Genomic DNA, 17,658 nt, shown 5'->3' with positions numbered 1-17,658 from the left:
GTGCCTGTGTCTATTCTGTGCCTGTGTCTGTGTCTGTGTCTGTGTCTATGTCTACCTATGTCTACCTGTGCTTGTGCCTGTGCTTGTGTCTGTGCCTGTGTTTGTCCCTCTGTCTGTGCCTGTACCTGTACCTGTACCCGCCTGTGTCCATCTCTATACCTATTTGTAGATCTGAAGCTATATATAATTGATGCCTATTATTTCACTGCCTGAGTTTACCTGGAAGATCCCTCATGTTTTAAAAGCAGCCACTGTCTTGTACTTGCCCCTCCGAGTAGTAGGCCAGCACTCTGCAGTAATGATTTTCCCAAGGGGCATCTTGCTCTAGGTGCAGTGCTTTTGTTTAAATCGTTTCTCATACACCTGTGCAGCCTATGATGTTGTCTTAGAACAGCAGCCACAGAGCTGGTTTCATCTCTTTAGATGTTGGCATCACTGAATTGATGTCAGTGGCATTGGTGTATACCCTTGGGATCCCAAACAAATTCCCAAACTACTAGTTAAGGAGCCGACCTCCAGCTCCTGTGACATCGTGTGGACATTGGCTTACTTACAGAAAGATAGAAAAATAGGAACTGGCTTGGGAAAATCTGCCTCTGACAATAAAATTATTATTAGAATTTTTTGCATTTCTACATGCAAATGACAGCCACATGAGTCATTCACTACTCTTTAGTCTATATATTGATTTTCAAACTTTAATAAAATAGTGTCATTTGCATCTTTTTGTTGAATCTTGCAATTTAGAAGCCTTGGAAGTTGCAGAGAGTAAAACGCCATAGAAGCCCTACGTGGAAACAAGACAAATGTTGGGGCAGCTGAGGGCAGCCATGGCCAGACCTACATTTTCTTCTAGTCCCTTAAATTCCTAATCTTCAGGAGCTTTTAGGAGATGGTTACAGCTCTGAGAAAAATACGGGCACTCATGAATTTAGGTTTAAATTTCTCGAATAGCATGCTTTTAAGTTTTAAATTATTATTCTTATTGAACTTAGAGCATGTTTGGGAGGGTAGTGGTGTTTTCTGATGTTTATTTTAACATTAAGTCGATTCTTCCCCCAGAAAGGTTGGCAGGGCTTCCTGTGGGAACTCTGTGAACCTAGATTCTGTTTCCAATGGGCCTGAGTGTGAGAGGTTTTCTTCTTTTTGTGCAGACCATGCTAATACGACAGGTTGTTTTAGAAAATATTGCTGTAGCTTATCTGGAGGTAACATTTGCCACAGAACGTAAACTATAAATCAAATGTAGGTTGCTATGCAAGAGTAAACGACTTGTGCCTGAGTAATGTGATAGTAATTATTTAGGCATTTTACACAGAATAATTAAAAAGAAACTTTTTTATTTAATTTATTAGGGTGACACTGCTTAACAAAATGGCATAGAACAATTTTATGTGCTTAAGCTGTTATTCTCAAGAAGTACATTGGCCCCTTGTTGATTCATGCTATTGGTCAAATATTGAAGACACGGTTTTAAAGAGAGGGAATATAATATCCATTACTTGGACAAGCCTTTCAGTCACAAAGGAACTAGCAATAGTGTTTCCTGTGTGTGAACCATAGAAAAACAACCTCACAATTCAGTGTCCCTGTGACCTGGTGGCTTTGAGGGGAAAGTGATGTTTTGTTTATTGCAGATGTGATAGCTTATACTTTGCTCTTATGTTCTCTCACTAGGTTAAACATGTTATATGCAGCTTTTTAAAAATTTGTGTTAAAAATAGAAAGATATAAAAAAGATAGGTTAGTTGTATACATTTTTAAAGTCTATTCTTTTTATTTAAAAAACACTCCAGTGTACATTTTTGAGAGATATGCCTACTTTTTCCTCCATCATCATTTATCCTTCTATGCCCTTTTCCACGTCTGCCCTCCCTTCTCCCTCCACACACACTCACCGCCCTGAGAGAATTCATAGTTACATGCATTTAACATGTTTAACATTCTAGTCACTTTTCTTACACAATGACAGTAGAGAGTATGTCTCAGTGACCGAACTGATTTGAATAATGGCCCTCCAGGACCAAAAGTGGTCTTGACCCCATTTTGTGTCTTGCATTTTCTAGAATAAGCTGTTGTTTTTGCCTTGTTTGCCTTAGAAAACTGATCATAGCAGCCTCTGCTGGGAGGCTGAGGGGACCCTGCTGTGTGCCATGATTAGAAAACCTGCGTTAGTTAGCTTGGTTGCATTTTCAAAGAGCTGATGATGCTAATGCTTTCTTTCAAATTTGCTATAACATGGAAGCTAAAATGGACAAATGTAAGATAAAAAAGACTATTTAAGCACCTAAGTGGGAATAACAATATAAAATTATATTGGAAAACAATGTAGCAGCACTTCACAGAAAAATACACCAAAGCAAAGTCAGTTCATTCTAGGCATTCAGTGAGAACTGTCTCAGCATGGCTTTAAAAATCTATTAGTACATTTTACTAAAATATAGATTCAGGGAGAGGAAGCCATAACCTCATCTTCAAGCATTTGAGGAACTTCTGACACACATTCCCAATAAAATAAGATCCGATGAAAACTTCTATGTCAAAACAAAGTTAGTGAGTTTCTGGCAGGAAATACCAGGATAGTTATCATTAAAGGGATAAGCTTACTAACATTCTTAAGAAAAAAAATAATAAGCATGAACTTGTAAAAGGGGATGGTGAAATCATCTTCTCTGCTCATTATATCATTAGGTAGTTCAATATTTGTGGAGTCAATGAGAAGATTATCAGGAATCATGGAATTAAGTGAGGTGATGTGAAAAGGTAGATATTTAAAATTTATAACAGCTATTTAAGAATATTTAAAGGAAGAAGAGATTACATATATAACAACCAAAATATTAAATATCTAGAAATACACTTAATAAAAAGTATGAAGGTATTATATAACTCAGCTGACTTACATAAACTGAAACAATATTTAAGGTATAACTCATTCTTGGATAGGAAAACACTATAAAAGATGTCTGTTCACACTGATTTTATTAGCTCAATGTGAACTTAACAAAAACAACAGTAAGATTTTTTTTAAAGTGGATTATGTTGATACTGTATTGTAAAAAATTAAACAAGCCAAAAACTTAGAAAATACTTTGAAAATACTGAGGGGAATATAATATGAATCAAATATTTTATTTGGTAGGCAGATTACTTGAAAGACAAACAAAATAAGAAAAAGCCTAGCAATTTAATATACTATAGAGATATTTCATATTACTCTTTTTAAAATATTGTCTTATTGATTTTAGAGAGAGAAGAAGAGAGAGGGAGAGAGAGAGAAACATCCATGAGAGAGAAACTCATCTGCTGCCTCCTGCAAAGTCTTGCCTGTGGCAGTAACAGAACCACAGGCAACACCCACGACTGACACTCCTGCAGCACCAGGGCCTCGGGGCCAGGGCCCAGCGGGTGTGCACACATCACTGCAGGCGCTCCATGAGGACCCCTGAGTGGGCAGCACGGAACAGTTCCACCCTGTTGGACCAGCCCTACTAGGCCAGGAAGGATGTAGGAACGAAACCATTTCCAGGATTTTGTGGCCGCAGGGAGAATACACGTTCTCTCAATAGATACGTAACAAATACATTGAGCTATAGAAAGGTAACATAATTTTACCTCTACTTAATGCTTTCCACTTTAATTAACAAATATTGATTGATTGCAAAATAACATGGCTCTGTGAGAGAGAAATTAACAGTGAAAATTGAAGAGTTTGAAAAGAATGGAGACTGGATTAGCCAATTAGGAAAAGGAGTTTCTGTGTAAGCTATAAATGTTTATATTATGCTCAAATAGGTGATACAGATAGCATGTAGGAGCCTGCCTATCTTATTTCAATGCCTTTCAGTGAACTGTGTTTTATCTTTCCTTTTTGAGTAATTGCACCATTTAAAATTTAAAGTGATTCTCAGAGGGAAGGCATGGGTGGGTGGGGACAGATTAAAATATGCAAAAATGCATAACCTATGGACACAGACAATAGTGTGGTGATGGCCTGGGGGGGGCGGGGTGCGTTGTGGAGGGGAGCAATAAGGGGAAAGGGGACATCTGTAATACTCTCAACAATAAGATACATTTTAAAAACGATCTGAGTAAGTCCTGGCTGGTGCGGCTCCCTTGGTGTGGCTCACTTTCAGGCATCATCCAATCCCCTGAAAGGTCACCAGTTCCATTCCCAGTCGGGGCACATGCCTGGGCTGCAGGCTGGATCCCCAGTAGGGGGCCTGCACCAGGCAGCTGGTCAATGTTTTGCTCTCACATGGATGTTTCTCTCTCTCTCTCTCTCCCTCTCCCTTCCTCTCTCACCAAAAATTAATTTAAAAATCTTTAAAAAAATGTCCTGAATAAAATTTTTAAAATACAGGGGTTGGCAAAAATAGGTTTACAGTTGTGAGTACATGGAACAGTTTATTCTTGTATTATTACTTATTAATTATTGTATTATTTTTCATACAAATGACTGTAAACCTACTTTTGCCCCACCCTATATGTACGTTCTCTAGCTTAAAAGCTCCTTAGAATAGTGACACATTCCAAAATCAAGTCCAGTTTTTATACCATATGAACAAAATATTGAATTTCTGCTTGCTTTTTGCAATACATGATACTGTGTAGATGTTCTTTTAGCTCTAATAGAAAAAAAGTTGATTTGGAACATTTAACTCTTACTTATTTTATTTTTCATTATTTGCCTAGTCAAGTCAACTGTGTTTCAGACTTCTTAAAGAACACAGTGTGTGTCGCCGAAACCGGTTTGGCTCAGTGGATAGAGCGTCGGCCTGCAGACTGAAAGGTCCCAGGTTCGATTCCGGTCAAGGGCATGTACCTGGGTTGCGGGCACATCCCCCATAGGAAATGTGCAGGAGGCAGCTGATCGATGTTTCTCTCTCATCGATGTTTCTGACTCTCTATCTCTCTCCCTTCCTCTCTGTAAAAAATCAATGAAATATATTAAAAAAAAAAAGAACACAGTGTGTTTTGTGCATGCTGGTCACTTAAATTAAATAATTTAACTGGTTACTTCTGATTCTACAGTCGCATTTTTAGATAGAAAGGGCAATGGCATTGAGTCTTCATGCTTAAAATATAAAATATTTTCAACACCTCTAAAAATTTGACTGAAAGTATTTCTGAGACTATTTTCAGTTGTCTGTGTAAGCATATCTTGTGTAGTTATAATTCTGGACTTTAGACCCAGAAAAATTATTTTGTTAAAAGTTAAATATTATATGCCATCTCTTTGAGGTCAAACAGTTGAAGGAATTTTTATTCATAGAAAGTTGCGCGCACGTGCACGTGTGTGTGTGTGTGTGTGTGTGTGTGTGTGTGTATTATATTGGATATTTTCAATGGAGAATGAAAAAAATATTAGGAACTCAGACATTAAATTTTAACACCAATTTGGTTTTCATTGTGGTCAAGAACACAAAACTTGAGATGTGCTCGGCCGTTGTTAAATGGACCGTATTGTTATCATAAGCATGATGTCATATAGCAGATCTCAGAGCTGCCTTATATATGATGAGCCACTTTTTCTCACTGCTTTCCAAATTAAAGACAATTTGAACACTTGACGGTTTCATTATGATGTGCCTGTGTTTGTCTTTTTAGATGTATCTTAGTTGGGGTGAATTGAGCTTCTTAAAGCTGCATGTCCATTTTTCTCAAATTTGAGAAGTTTTTAGCCATGATTCCTACAAATAGGGTCTCTGCCCCTTTCTCTTTTTCATCTCCTTCTGGGACTCCTACACCGTGTCTGTGGACCCATTTGATATGTCCCATAAATCCTTCAGGCTCTTCATTTTTCTTCATTATTTTTCTTTTAGCTCCTGTGCCTCAGTAAGTACAAAAGTCCTGTCTTCAAGTTTGATTATTATTTCTCTGGTCTGATCAAGGCCTGTTAAGTCCCTCTAGTAGGTTTTATTCTTCAGTTTCAAAATGTCAGCTTAGTTCTTATTCATAACTGCTATCACTGTTGATATGATTTAATAAAAAGTGTTAAGAAATAATCTACACACCTGGGAGAATAGGTTAAGTTAGATATTCAAGCTGACATGTGGCAAATATTATTTTAACTGGATTAGTTATTAGGATAAAAATGACAATAGGAGAAAAATATGAGTATACAATTTATTTTGAGTTTGAATATGTAAAAGTAATGAGATTAAGAAGAAAAAAATAAGTTTCAGAATAAGCAACACAAATAATATTGTAAAAGAGGATTAATATGAAAGAGTTCACAAAATCTAATAAAACACATTGATATTCCATAATTAAAACATGGAAATGAAATTTGTCATCTCTTTTAAAAGTTGTTCTGAAAACTGCAAAAATAGTAAAATCAACAATTTTCACAATATTTTGTCAGAAAATTTTGCAGAAAATTGAAGGCTGGATCATCCGTCATTGTACTGAAGTGCGATTTTGAAAAACATCATATAAAATTATTGCACTAATTTGAGTGTAAATAACCAATGTTCTGAAGGCATGTAATACATCTCTTTATACAAATATTTACCTACACTGGTCCCTATTATGTTAAAATATAACAAGTAGACTATATCTTGAATCAAAATTAATTATTGTGACATTAAGGAGGAAAATAATTATTTAAAATAATGAATGAATTTAATTATCATATATACTAGGTACAAATGATAAATGCAGCCTCCTATTCAAGTACTTCTTTGGGCCACTCCATTTAGTATGTGATTATTCCTCTCTGAAAAAAAAATGCTGCTAACTAATTGAACTGAAATTAATGCAGATGGTTAGGTAGGGCCAGAAATGAAGTAACTAATCAGCATATCATTAAATGGACAATTACCATGATTAGCTAGAATCTATGATTAAAATATATGATCATCAGGTGAAAACTTAGAAACTCTTCTTTTTCTACACAAAGATGAAAATAATTTTCATCTATTCACGTAGTGCTACTTAGGAAGCGCTGTCTCTTGCAGTTAAGTTGCTTGATCTCTGTGGTATTCCCAAGAACCCTGTGAGATAAGGTCATTTTGCTGTTTCAACTAAAAATATAATTCCAATTCCACGTGTCAGGCTACACACAATTACTTGTCCTAACTTAAAATATTTCATTGAAATGAAATAAACACACCTACATATCTATTTAACTCACCATCCTTCTATGTATGACTGTATCAAGATTCATCACATTGCCAGGAAAAAAAAAAGGGGGCGTTAGCAGGGAATCAGAAATATTTTTGGAAGATGGTAACCATACAAGTCCTGTGTGATTTGACAGCTAGTCAATCACACGTATTGTCACCGAAATTCTTTGCTGATCAAACCTAGGAGGAAGTTCTCTGGATCAGCCACCTGACCCAAATTTGCTCAATACTACTTTTTCCTGAAGAACAAAAATCTTGAGTCCCCCCTGAAACCTCGGATAATGGGGTCCATGTGGAGAGTCAATGGGGAGCTTGTAGTCTCTTCAGATGTGTGGGGGATCTTTGAAGCCCAGGATGAATGTTAATTCATTTAGAAAGAATTTGTTTCCTTCCCCCCAAGCCTGTAGAGGTGCAAAGACAGAGTTCAATTTAAAATAAAACTCAGTGCCTCCCAGGTGGAGGGGATTTTAGCTGCAACACCAGGAGCTCTGATGAGTAATTTCCAGAGATCTTCTCCTGTTTCTTGCCATGCAGCACCAGGACTAGGAGCTGAAGGTGTCTCCAGGCTCCGTGAGTGGCTGTCCCAGCTCACCCTGTGACCACAGCCCTTCGGGGCTTAGGAGGCAGACTGGCCACATCCATTCTCTCCGCTGACTTTGCCGCTGGCTCCAGACCTTTCTCACCGGTGACTGTGCGCTTACATTTTATTCCTGGTTTTTGAATTTTTTTTTTTTGCCTTTCACCACTTCAGATATTGTAAAACATTTTATCCAGAGTTTCATAAAACCCAAAGCCACCATATCTGAGCTTCCTCTTGTGTTTAGTTAACCTGTTGAGAGAAATTGCAATTTAAAATGGAGATCTTGCATTCATTTCACAAACATTTATTGAGTGGCTACTGTGCAGATACGGAGGGAACGAAAGATGAAGGTCCTTGTCTCCATGGAGCTAAAGGGTATAGCACACCGAGTACAAGAAGTCAGTCAGTAAATTAGACAGGATGGCAGGTGGTCACACAACCAGGAAGAGGGCAGAGTGAAGATCTGGGAGCAGGTTGGACTGTGGTGAAGTAGGAAGTCAGGGCTGGTCTCTGAGAAGGAGACCTGAGAAGGAGACCTGACCAGAGTGACAGTGGAGGAAGGTGTGGCTCCCTTGGCCGGAGGTGGGGCGTCCAGCCTGGACCCTCCCTCTGTGAATGGTCTGAGCCCAGTGTTTGTCGAGCTTGAAAACTGGGCGGGGAGGGGAGAGCGTGGGGAGAGCGGGAGGAGGGAGCACCTCTGGCCCTTTTTCATCTGCCTGACTGTGCGGAGAGTCATACACTGTCATTGCTGTGAAATAATCCTATAAATGTATTGTTTTGGTAAGTTCTTCACTTGGAGTAGTTTCTGAGGCATGTGGAAAATCTAAAATTTCTTCCATGTCTTTCTCTGGATTTCCTCTATCAATAACTTATTTGTGTATAACCTTTTTACCGAATCACCAATTTGTGAGATTAGAGAAATGTCCATTTGTTTTTTTACTTCTTATGCAAAGGGACAGTTATTTAATATACCTGAAGATTTTACATATAGTATTCATTATAAGAATGACTTATTTTAATGTACCATGAATTTAAAATCACATAATTAACCAATGATCAATTCTTCTGATATGCATTTCTATTTAAGATTTGTCTCTACTTAGCCATAAATGTATTTATCTGCACATAAATATACATTTCTTTTTAAAAATTGAATGCATTGGGGTGACATTGGTTAATAAAATTATACAGGTAAGGTATGCAATTCTACAACACAACATCAGTATATTGTATTGAGTATTTACCACCTGAGTCAAGAATATACATTTCTTAATAATGAAGAAGTACCGTCTAATATTAATTAAAGTATCTTCAGTGGATTCTTACAGAAATATTCAGTAAATGCAAACTCCTTTCTAACCAAGATCTTTCTTAACAACATTAAGAAAGCAAACTAAATCTATCCATGAGGAAAACACGTTTGGAAAATTTCCCCGCGTGGAAAGTAAGCTCACAAAAGGCATCGTTGGCCCCTTCTTCTCATCGCTCTTTCCCGGTCACAGTGTTTCACGGTGAACACGTGTGCTGCTTGGAGCTGCCCCTGCCTTCCTGGTCCCAGATACACTCCTGCCCCCAAACCGGACTCAGTCCTCTGCCGCGGGCCTGGCTGTATCTCAGTTTAGAAGACGTCCTGGTACTGTCTTTCCAATCACTCGCTTCCACTGAAACGGGCCTGACCTGCCCCAGTGATGATGCGACAGCCAGGAAGGCATTGCCCTTCCCCTGCTTCTTCTGAAGAGGCTGGCAGCTGGGGTAGAATAGTTGATCAGACTTGGGTGTTTCCTGCCATGTGATAACCAAAGAACAACGCCGATGTTCCGTCTCTGTGAACCCTTTTCTTCTCCCTATTATTTACGTTTAGGGTAAAATCAGGGCTGCACTTCGCACAATGCTTGAATGTCAGCCTAAGTTACTATGGGGCTCTTTAAAACCTAATTTTTAAATTCATATCAACTTTCTTTGCTGAACATTAATGAATCCGACCTTTAAAAATAATGAATACAATGTCATCTATTTAGTCTACGACTAAATCTTTTCAATTAAAATTGTGTAATAATCCTCTGGGTCTTTTCATGTTGTGTGTCATTTTCTGTGTCGCCCGAGGGAAGGGCAAGGAGCTGACAGCATGTCACCAGTAGTTCGTGGGTGTGGGAACGGGACAGGGTGGAGTCAGTAAACCAGGAGACACACTGAGGAGGTGTTAAGTCTGTCCCGGGGAACTGGTATGACTTTTTCTAGTCAACAATAATGTTTCAAATGCGCACTTTTGATAATGTCCTTAAACCCAGAGCTCTCCGGAGTTGTCTTCATTAAGACAAACATTTGCGGCAATTGTTAGAAAGACCAAGGAGAATTACTCCTGGAATGAGATGGCCTCATAGCAGTGGTTTGGCTTTGACCTTGTAGCCTGACCTTCAGCACAAGGTCCCTGCCCTCCTGGATATTATAGATGCTTCCCTGTGGCCTATAGATGGCTTGGCTTACAGCCCAAGTGCCATCAGCAGATGAGTGGATAAAGGAGTGTGATACATTTACACCATGGAATTCTACTCTGCTATAAAATGGAAGAAAATTTTACCCCATGGAGGGATCTGGAGAGTATTACGCTAAGTGAAATAAGGCAGTCAGAGAAAGACAAGTATCACATGATCTCACTCATATGTAGAATTTCATGAACAAACTGAGAGAGACAGGCTTATAGATAGAGAGCAGGCAGACAGCCTGTGTGTGTGTGTGTGTGTGTGTGTATGTGTGTGAGTGTGTGTGTGTGTGTGTGTGTGAGAGTGTGTGTGTGTGTGAGTGTGTGTGTGTGTGTGTGTGTGAGAGTGTGTGTGTGTGTGTGTGTGTGTGTGTGTGTGTGTGTGTATGTGTGTGACATGGACAACAGTATGGTGATTGCAGGGGGCAGGGGGATGGGTGGAGGAGGTAGAGGGCACAGAGGAGATAAAAGGTGGTGGGAAATAAAATTAAAATGAAAAAACCTGCATCCATAATAATATGTATATTGTTTTTAAGGAAAGGCAGAGCAGCGCACAGGGCAAGTGAAGAGGAAAGGGTTTCCATGGGATTCCCTGGTGCTTAGTGCACCTCTCCTTGCTGGGACCTTGCAGTGTGCCAGGCCTGCTCTGCGCCCATTGGCTGGCTGAAGGAAGGAGGGCGGGCTCTACTGTCCCCACCTGGGTGCAAGGCCATCGTTGCTTTTATGAGTGTGGCCTCTGAGGAAATTCCCCATCTGTACAATCTGCACAGAATTCTATAGACAAAGCGCACTTCGATATCTTAAGTAACTTTGTAATATCATTGTTTGCCTGTAAGAAAAAGAGTACAGGAGAGTGTAAGTGTTACCGTAATAATTTATTTAGGCAAAATAATTGATTACTGACAGTAGCATCATTTTTCAGTCTTTGTTTTATAAACTTTGAGTTCTGAATTTTATCTGAGGAGAGGGAGATAACATATTCTCTTAAACATTTCAACAAAAAATTGAAAAGCCACTTGTTTTATCTTAAAGTATTTTTCCATTGTCTGTTATTTTTTATTTTTGCTTATGGTAAATATGTTATCAATAGTTACCTTGTTCATTTTAACTATAATTTTTAAAGAGCTATGCTATTTTCCTGCTTATTATTTTAATAATATAAATAAATTTTCTCATGTTGATATATACTCTTATATAATGTGAAATAAATAATTTTGAATAATCAAAATTTTTATTTTTTAATTATAAAAGAGCTGTGGTACATTTACACAATGGAATACTATTCTGCTTTAAAAAATCATGGGAGAGACACATGTGTCTATACATATGTTATCTCTGTTACTTTTAGGGTTTGCAGAAAAAATATTGATATGCTTCAAAATGAACAAAATAAAAAGCCAATTTGAAGTAGAAATTTTAATTTATGTATGTTTAATTGATTTTATTATTTAAATTAAATTATGTTGATAATTTAAAATGTTATGTAGATCAGGAGGTTTTTATTCCAATTGCTTTTTAATCAGTGCCTGGGTAATTATAAAGGTATTATCCAGTTCAGCTTCAAACAGATCTTGGTCTTAGGGTAGCTTCACAAATCTGAGCAAAAAATAATGACATTAACAGCATGATTTACTATGCAATCTAGGTGCCAGCCATCATACTAAGCACTTTATATGCACTTAATTACCCCACGTCAAGTATAGAACGGGACTCTTAGTTTTGCCATTTTCAAGGTGAAAAGCCCGAAGCTCAGGGATTAATAGAATTTACGGCGGGTCACGTAGGACCTTGCTTTAAACCCCGCCGAGAGAAGGGAATGCTAACCGGGCTCCATCGGGCTCGGGGATGTTACACACTCGGGGACTGTGCAAGCCAGTTGGTGAACCATTGGCAGTTTGGCATTAGCATGGCAGGGAATTCACACCACAAAGATCCAAAAATGCCAACTGAGGCTTGACCCCCTCTCTCCCCTGCCCCCCGCCTCTGGCCCTTCTCCCCGTTTACTGCAGGGGGGGCGGCGGGGGGGGGGGGCTCTGCTGCCACAGTCACACCAATGTTTCCTTCTCCGTAGATGCCAGATGTGGTGTCTGTCATAGGCCAGTGCAGCCAGTAGACTGGCATCCATTAAGAAACTTACCATTTACAGAGGAATGTGTGAAATTCTCTATAAACTCACCATTTATAGAGAGGAATGTGTGAAATAATGAATTATCTTTTTTGTTTTCAGTGATAGTGGAAAGTGGAAATATAATTCCTTTCGTGGCTTTTATTAATTCTGGACATTGTAACATTTATAGAAATATTGTAGGACTCCTGAAATTACAGCCAAAAAAAGTGGTAAGTTTTAAACTTTCATGTTCTCTTTAATCTGTTAATCGACTCCAGTGAATAAAGGATGTTGAATATCTTTTCATTGCTTATTGGATACATTATTTGTGTGTCTTCCTTTGTGAAATTTCTATTCAATGTTTTTTACTATTTTTGGTTGGGTTTTTTTTTTCTCCTCCTCACTGAGTTGTAAGATACCAGAATGTAAGATAAGTTGTAAGATATATTGAGTTGTGATCAAGATATCAATGATCAATGTGCTTAATGGCCAATAAGCACATTGAAAGACGCTTAACATCTTTATTTATCAGAAAAATGCCAGTTATCACCACAAAGTATCACTATAAGGTATCAGGTTGGCTGAAACACACGTAACATATGGCCCAGAAATTTCACTACATATTCACTCAAGAGAAATAAAATGAAATGCCTGCGCAAAGACCTACATGTACCTTCATTAGCCAGAGGCTGTAAGCTACCCAGGTGCCCGGGGCCTGCTGCATGGTCAGCACCGGGGGTATCTGGGGGTGGAGCACCACACCTCCGGGAAAACAGGAATGATGCCTTCGAGAACCTGCAGGAAGGGGCGAGAGTCAGTCTATGAGATGCCTGGTTTATGAAGTTCTCAAATGGGCAGAACGCGAGTGCGCAGCGATGGGGAGGGAGAGCTGAGCTGCTGGTTGGCCAGGCACCTTCCGTGCGCTCGTCACTGCGAACCCAGCGGGCTCTCGGCCTGTGGAGGTCGGGAGGAGGCGCACTGGTTGGAAGGGGGACACGCCTTCCAGATAGATCTTGGCTTGGGACCCCTTTTTAGACTTCCTCTCACCCTCCTATCCTGAGGGCTACCCTGTATTTTCATTGTTTCTTTCCTTATTTTTTTTTTTCATCTTGCTGCTCACCAACTCATCCCTGTGTCAGAGATAACATACTAAGCTGCGCGATGCTTACAAAATGGTAGCCTAGGACTTTGAAGAGTGGAATGAGTTCAATGTTTCCTAAACATCTTGGCAGATTCAAAAGCGCAATGTGCACCGAAGGGCAGTGCTCCCAGGTCCCTCAGCTGCCGATAGCACAGAACTCACCCCGTGTCAGGACAGGTGTTCTCTGGTTGCATGAAGTTGCAATGCATGTTAAACACCACACACCGCGCTGGTTTGTGAACAGCGTTTCTGGCAGAAACAGTGTTTATCTGTGATCTGAGCGTCTCATTAAGCGCCCTCCCCTCTCTCGCAGAAGAAGGTCCGGAAGCTGGTCTACATGGGGCAGCTCCACAAGCAGGAGTCCTTCGGCGAGCTCAGCGCGCTCCTGCAGCTGCCCTTCACCTGCACCGTGGTGGCCGCGGAGGAGGTGGAGGCGGCCGTCATCCAAGGCAAGGACCTGCGTGGTAAGCACCGATCTTCTCTTAACTGTGACGACATTTTATTTGTTGATCACATGACAAGAGTGGACATATTTCACAGTCTAGTCAGGACACTTAAGGAAGAATAGGTGTGTGATGTTCCTTAGAGACAGCATGTCCATAACCTCACGTTCTGTCTGTTTTAGTGGCGCTCCTTTAGACGATATTAGAAATACTTCAAAAGACTGATTTAAAATTACTGGACTATCTCTTCTGATTTCCAAGTTACTATTAATAGTAGTACTCCCTCCTGGGCTGGTGTTTCTCAGTGGTTAGAGTGTCAGCCTGCACACACAAGGGTTGAGGGTTCAATTCCCAGTCAAGGACACGTACCTGGGTTGTAGGTTGGATCCCTGGCCTTGGTCAGGGTGAGTGCGGGAAGCAACCAATAAATGTGTTCCTCTCCCATCAATGTTTCTCTCTTTCTATCCCTCCTGCCCTCCCTTCTACTCTCTCTAAATATCAATGAGAACAATATCCTTTGGTGAGGATTAAGAAAGAAAAATATCACAGTGCTCTCTCCTTTTCTGGAACACTTTGTTTATTTATCTCTAAAATTACTGCTACTGTGTTTCTGGTTCTGGTCAAGTGTGTACTATCCTCCAACTTACAGTCTAGATCAAGTGTATATGAAGACCTATAACTTGTATTTAAGCCTTTATCTGAAAGTTTAGAATTCTAGTAACATTAGAAAAGTGATCATGCAGCTACTATGTTTGGCCTTCAAACATTGTAAATACTCAAATGGGATATACAATTCAGTATAAAGGATAAATGAATTTGGGTTAATAAGTCAAAGCACAATCCTAGATAATAAAAGGCTAATATGCAAATAGACCAAACAACCGAACAACCGGTTGCTATGGTGTGCGCTGACCACCAGGGGGCGCATGTGGAACATGGTGGGCTTTGTCCGCAGGCAGCAGAGCACGGAACATGGTGGGCATCAGCTGCGGTGGGATGGTGGAGCAGGTGAGTGGGGGGGCTCCAGACCAAGGCAGGGCGCCAGTTGCTGTCATTGGGGTGAGCCTCTGGTGGTTATGAAAATTTTTTGCTACCATGGTCCTGCCCAGTGCTCACACCAGCTGCCAGTTCCAGCCCCACTCCCACCCACTGCCGGAGCCTGGCGCCAGTCCTGATTGCTTGGCACCATCAGCGGGTGCAAGCGGTGGCTGCTGGCCCCGATCATCCCTGAGGACTTCTCCACCTCCCCCTGCTCGTGATGGGCGATCAGGGCAACAGCCACCACTCGCATCCATTGCTGGTGCCGGCCCCAATCACTCTGCGCCATCAGCACGTGGGAGCGGTGGCGGCAGGAGTGGGGCTGCTGGCAGACAGGGGACCAGAGCCATGGCAGGAGGGGCCAGGCGGGGGTGCAGAAGATGGGCTGAGACCCTCCCCTGTGCCCACTGCAGCCTTGCAGCCCACAGTTTCTTTCAAGGTGCACAAATTTGTGCACTGGGCCTCTAGTAGGTTAATAAAAAAGTATAATTTTATCTACAATAAAACTAAAAATGTCAAATATTGAATAAGGACTACATAAAAGAGGAGAAACTAACAGAAATTAACATGAGTGAGATATTTGATTCAAATAAATTCAATTAGAAAGATTTTGATGATTATCCAGGTATGATATGACTGAATCCCCTTATCCTGAATTTCAAATACTTTTTGTGTGTCTCTTAGGGAAAATGTTCCCTTGAGCTGCTTAACTCTGCTTTGGTTTAGCTTCAAATTCATGTGTTCATTTTCAAAGTTATCAATTTGAAATAGCATTGATTAATTTTCCACCCTTCTGTGGCATTCAGATACAACTCCCTCCTCAAAGTAAATATCACTTAAAAATAATTATAACCACCAGTTAAACGACAGCTTCTGCCTGACACAGCGAGGCCCCTCTCTTCCTGGACTAATTACGTTAACTGGTGCAGGCAAATGCACTGGGACTCTTCTGTGCAAGTTAGCATTTCACACACCAGGGCCTCCTTCCAGCAGTGGCTGCAGCGGGATCTTCTGTGCCACCTGGGAACCAGCTTCAGCGGGCTGAGTGGTGGGAGCTGGGCCTGCGGTTTTGCTGCTCACATTTTCAATTTCATTCTACATTTTGTTCAGCTGGGACTGATGTGATGGAGCTACTGCCGTGCTGTGTGTTAATTAGTTAAACCTCCAACTGAAACATTCTTGAGAACTCTTTTCGGCCTGTTCTTTATTTCTACATTCTAATTACTTTATTATTTATTCCAAAAAAGTAAAAAAAAATTTTTTTTAACTAAATAGCTTTACTGAAAAACTTAATAGTTAATTTTGCTGGAAGGGTCATCTTCACACATAAACAAAGATGATCTTCCTATTTGCATTTTCATATAACTTTATCCTGGTTCCATTTATTCCATTTCCTTTATTGTCTCAGATTCGAACCCACCTCTGTGAAACAGTGTAAGGCAGGGCCCAAGGGAAAGTAAAAACATCAGGTTGAAGACAAATGAAAATGTTAAACTGGAATAAGAGACATGAGCAAACCAGGATATGCCATCTTGCTATTGAGAAAAAGTGTTGTTTTTTAGCTGCCGTATTGCACTGGTGATAGAAAATTAAAGACAACTTACATAGAACTGAAAACTAACTAAATAAATAAACAAACATTAAGTCAAACTAATATGTTCCAACAGAATCTTCAGTCATATGTTGATTGTGTTAGCTGAACTTTCTAATCTATCAAAGATTATTAAATAGAGTGATTTTTTTAGACCTGGAAAATGTATTACTGAAAGAATAAAGTCCATATCTTCAAGCATACAAGGTCATATTCTCTATTTGTTCCCATGCAAATCATATTAAAGAGCCAATAGCGTTTAAATGATCCAGTTTATCAACAATCATTAGTAAACTAGTGGCCTGGGGCACAGACTCATGCTCATGGAAAGGAAATTAATTAGAAGAAATATTTTAATATCGCTATTTGCCCTTTCTCTATAATAGAGGTGTCAGAGATGAAAGAAAATTAGTAAACTGTATATGAAAATAATATATAAATTGATTAATAAATAAACAATAACAACATGATATAACAACAGCAAAGACATGATATAAAAACATTGATGCAAACAATGACTGATAAATTGATTAAACTTATTCTAATATCTCCCTTTATACCACATTAAGAGTGAAAACACTTTCAGAGTGCTGGACTAATTTCCCTTGTGATGAAGTATTTACAACTTTAACTTTAACATCACATGCTCTTCGAACTTGAGAGAAAGCAACATATAACTGACCATGTCCGACAGACTGGGAATATTCAGGTAGGAATATACCTAATCTGTCTAGAGTTTGTCCTTGTGATATATTAATACTCATCCCAAATGCTGGCATCATGGGAAACTGTCTTCAAATTAATTTAAATGGGCTGCCAGTGTCAGACGGGGACAAATCAATTCTTGGAATCGGAGCAACCACGCTCAACAATGACAGATGGAAACACATGCATGTGGTTGGTGCCAGCGAGAGCTTTATAGTATGTATCCTGCATGCACGAGTCAATGTTTATTTTTAAATTGCCAGTGCATGTCTTAAGTACTTTCCGATCAGTCGGTCTGACAGTCTGATGGATGTACATCAGTCACTTAGCCTTTTATATATGTACTAGAGGCCCAATGCACAAAATTCGTGCAAAAGCATTGGCTCTTCCCTGCAAGCCGCAGCCGCCTCTGCCATGGCCCCCACCTGCTGTGACTTTGTCTGG

Source organism: Myotis lucifugus, unplaced genomic scaffold (assembly GCF_000147115.1).
Source record: "Myotis lucifugus unplaced genomic scaffold, Myoluc2.0 scaffold_327, whole genome shotgun sequence".
Lineage (NCBI taxonomy): Eukaryota > Metazoa > Chordata > Mammalia > Chiroptera > Vespertilionidae > Myotis > Myotis lucifugus.
The sequence above is the reverse complement of the archived record's forward strand: the minus strand, read 5'-3'. Positions refer to the sequence as shown.